We start from the raw sequence: 4771 nt of genomic DNA, 5'->3' as shown, positions 1-4771 counted from the left end.
GGACTGAAAGATTAACTCCTCCCCTGTTTTTGTTACCAAACTTCTACCTTTACAACTGTGACAGTTGCAATTAGTCATGATAACTATTGAATCATAATAGTGATTATCCCCATCTCTTTTCACCAGACCCATCTAGACAAGATGAAAACTATCCAGTGGGGACTCTATCTCCCCCACACACACACACTCTTAAACTAAACCCACTCTTGAAACCTTGTAAGCCAGTCACTTTGAGCTTTTATGGTCCCCTCATTTTAGGTACCCAATGTCTAAGCTGCCTGTATACAGAGGGGATAGCATTGATAACTTGATGTGAAGACTCCTTCCCTCTCTCTTGGTATTTTGACCTACTACCTCCATGTCTGGCTGCACTTCTAACACAGATTTGTTTGTTCTTCTAGTAATCCAAGGTACTTTCAATATTCTTCTCCAATACCATAACTCAAATGCATCAGTTATTCTGTCTTCTTTATCATTGTCCGATTTTCACATGCATATGGCGCAATTGTAAATATATGGCATAGGTCAGATTCACCTTAGTCCTCAAACTGATGTCTTTGATCTTAAACACTTTAAAGAAATCTTCAACAGCACACTTACCTAATGAAATATGGTATCTGATTTTTGACTGCTTCTTCCATATGTGTTGATTATAGATTCAAGTAAAATATGTAAGTGTATTACAATTATTAAATGCCTTCTAGTCAGTTCTGACTCATAGTGACCCTGCATAGGGTTTCCAAGGCTTTTTAAATCTTAGTGGCTCCACCTGTAGACCTTGTGGTTTGCAGTCCACTGTTTATCATGCTTACAATAAAGTACATAAAGCTGCTAAAGTGTTAATGTACAAATAAATAAATTTTGCAAATCAATTACCAAATGACTGATTCATGATGATTGATTTTTATGAAAACAGCTTTCGATCTGATAGAAGAGTCACTTGCCCTTAAAATGGGAACTAGTAATCTGAATAGAAGGAGCTCTGGTAGCGTAGTGGTTACGAATCGGGCTGCAAACCTAAAGGTCAGCGGTTCGAAACTACCAGCTGCTCCGTGGGAGAAAGATGAGGCTTTCTACTCCCATAAGGATTTACACCCTCGGAAACCCTGTACAGGGTCGCTATGGGTCGGAACCGACTCGACGGCACATAACAACAACAACAATCTGAATAGACAAAAATGTGGACTTTGGAAGTTGACAAAAGCAGATGCAAATAGGGCTTAGTCAAGTATGCTCTAGGTCATCTTGACCAATTATATAATCTCTAAAACCCAGGGTTTATTGTTTGTTTCCTTCTTTCTTTGTTTGTTTTATTTATTTGTTGTTGTTAAGTAATGTGAGGACAGTAAAACCCATCTGGTAACATTTTGAAGATTAAAAGTCCCAAATACCAAGCACTTGGTGTGCAGTTGCTGTTGTTGTTGTGAAGTGTCCTTCAGTGGGTTCCAACCCACAATAACCAATTGTTGTTGTTGTTAAGTGCCCTTGAGTTGATTCTGACTCACAATGACCCTATATAGAGTTTCTGAGAAGCAATGGGTGAGCTTGAACTGCAGACCTTTCCAATCAAATGGACCTTGCAGTCCAGCACACGAATCTGCAGCACCACAGTGACCAATTGTTGTTAAGTGCCCTTGAGTTGGTTTTGATGCATACTTTTGTATAGGGCTTCCTCGGAGCTGCTGGTGAACTTGAACAAGGGATCTTGCAGTTCAAGCTGACCTTGCAGTCCAGCACATTAACCCACAGCACCACAATGACAAGGAGCTCTGGTAGCGTAGTGGTTACGAATCGGGCTGCGAACCTTAAGGTCAGCGGTTCGAAACTACCAGCTGCTCCGCGGGAGAAAGATGAGGCTTTCTACTCCCGTAAGGATTTACACCCTCGGAAACCCTGTATAGGGTCGCTATGGGTCGGAACCGACTCGACGGCACTTAACAACAACAACAACAACAACCACAATGACTAAGTTACTCAATGATTTCTCTTGCCTGTGCCTAGCCTAGCTAGAGCACCAATAATGTGCACAATTTGCATTTGAATCTGAGTTTACACAAGAAGTAATTTGTTAAAAGATCCCTACCTCTTCTGGCACAAACTAAAATGGTAGGTCTTGCAAAAACCTAACAAATTTAAAAGTATTTCCCATTACAAGATAATTCTTGCTTAGTTGGAAAAAAAAAAATTGGAAAAAAAGAAACCTATACAGCATTCAATTAAAGTGCCTCAGAATTTACCTTTATAGGCATCTGGATTTGGAATTTTGCCATTTAGATATATTTTAACATACTTTAAAGTCATTAGTGAAAACATACAACTTGAACTTCATACATAATTTTACAATTGTTACTGTTGTTAAGTGTCTTCAAGTCAGTTCCAACTCATAGTGACCCTGTATAGGGTTTCCAAAGCTATAAATCTCTGCAGGAGCAGAAAGTCTCATTTTCTTCTGAAGAGCGGCTGGTGGGCTAGAACTGCTAACTCTGTGGTTTGTAGTTCAGTGTTTATCCTACAGAGTAATTATGCTCCAAATTTATAGTTACCCATTTTATTTTATATTACCGAAGCTGGAAATACATTTCAACTGATGAAAAGTCATATGCTACACACTTTGCTGTTAAGTGCCATCAGGTCAGCTCTGACTCATCGTGACCCTGTGTAGGGTTTTCAAGGAACAGCCGATGGGTTTGACTTGCTGACCTGTGGTTTGCAGTCCAGGGCTAATCCTACATCATTACACCATGCTACATTTGTGGAAGCATGTCATTAGTCAAATATGGAAATTGTTGAAGAGGTTGTGGTTGTATCAGTAAAATCCCTTACCACCATGTTCACAATCGAAATCAGTTGAAAGCAAACAAAAATCATTTTTCAGTGTCCTATGTGACACTGTGGGCTAATGTTCTGGACTGCAAAGTCAGGTTGAACCATCCTTGGAAACTCTATAGAGGGTCGCTATGGATTAGAACCAACTCAATGGCACTTAACAACAATCACAATGACTTTTAGGTGTCATCAGATAGATTCCAACTCATAATGACTTTATGTATAACAGAACCCAACACTATCAGTTCTTGTACAAGCCTTCCTATAGCATCCTTACAGTCCTTCCTTGTTGGGGGTCTTCCTCTTTTAATCTGACCCTCTATTTTACCAAGCATGTTGTCTTTCTCCAGGGACTGGTCACTCTTGATAAACCATTCAAAGTCTCCTAGAGACTCTACAGAACAAAGTAGAAGTGTCCCACAGAGTTTCAAAGGTTGTAATCTTTCTGGATGCTCACTGCTACCTCTTCCTGCTGCAGAGCAGCTGGTGCGTTTGACTGGCCTTCCTTCTGGTTTGCAACTGAACACGTTAACCATTGTTTCACCATGGAAGTAGATGCCTCCGAAACACACCAGCTGCTCCTCAAGACCCCTATACAAGGTCACTATGCGTCGGAACAGACTCGACAGCACTCAACAACAGCAACAACACTGGAAGTTCAGCCATAACTAATTTCAACTTGTTATTGTTAAGCGTGTCAAGTCGATTTCAACTCATAGCGAGCTTGTATAGAGTTTCTGAGGAGCAGCTGGTGGGTTTGAACTGTGGACCTTGTGGTTTGCAGTTCAGTGTTGACCCTACAGTGCCACAATTTCAAGTAGGACCACAGATATAATGAAGGTAACAATTTCCTATCAGATATAAAGGGGAAATTTTCATTTTTTATCAAACAAACAATGACGTAAACTGAGGACAATTCTTCAGTTCATTTGATCAATGCAGACAAGTCAACTGTATTTAAGGCTCCCCCTGGTGTGGCACTGCAGGTTAATGCACTGGACTGCAAAGGCGGTTTGAACCGCAAGTCCAGGTGCTTCAAGGTCACCAAATGCTCGTTGAAACAACTTGACCGTACTCAACAACAACAACAATGGCAAATAACACAAATCAGTCAATGTCTTACTTTGACCTTTGAACCATCCATATTGATGTGATTAACCATGTCATTGCCAATCTTGTGATTCCCACTGGTTTATTCAAAACCCCAAGGGGCCCTTTTAGCTTAGTGAGATAAGCATTAAGTTACTAACCAAAAAGTCAGTTATCTGAACTCATCAGCCATTCTGTGGAAGAAAGCTGAGGCAGTCTATTTCCACAAAGATGGAGACCCTACTCTGTCATATGGTACCTGGAGAAGGGCATCGTGCTTGGTAAACAAGACAAAGACCCCCGACAAGGTGACCTGACCCCGTGGCAGCAACAATGGGCTCAAATATAACAACAATTGTGCAGCTGTCACAGGACCGGAAGTGTTTCTTCCTGTTGTTCATAGGTCACTCTAAGTTGGAACTGACTCGACAGCATCTAACAACAAGCTCTTATAGAGTCAGTCGGAGTCACAATTGACTCAAAGGCATTAACTTTCATTCAAACCCCAACAAATTGAATGAATTTCTGAACTCTTGCTTGTTCAAGCTTCTTATGCCATTTGTTTATGGGTAAAGTTAGCCGCAAGTAAGCACAAAATCATCGCCTGAAAAGCTCGTTACTACCCTTGTCTAGCTGTGTAGTTTCTTTCCACTAATATGTTCTTAAAAATGTGGTAAACCACTTTTTCCAACAGTTAATTTGGGAATCACATTTTTCACAAAGAGCAGGTGATTTTAAAAGCATCATTCTAAAGCTGATCGTTCACTGTTTCTCAAGCCAAAAAATAATCAGTAGGGACTGAGGTCACCTACGGACCAAGTAAACCTTGTATATATTCAAGATATAAAGCTTTCCC

Source organism: Chrysochloris asiatica, unplaced genomic scaffold (assembly GCF_000296735.1).
Source record: "Chrysochloris asiatica unplaced genomic scaffold, ChrAsi1.0 scaffold00023, whole genome shotgun sequence".
Taxonomy (NCBI): domain Eukaryota; kingdom Metazoa; phylum Chordata; class Mammalia; order Afrosoricida; family Chrysochloridae; genus Chrysochloris; species Chrysochloris asiatica.
This window is presented reverse-complemented; position numbering follows the sequence as displayed.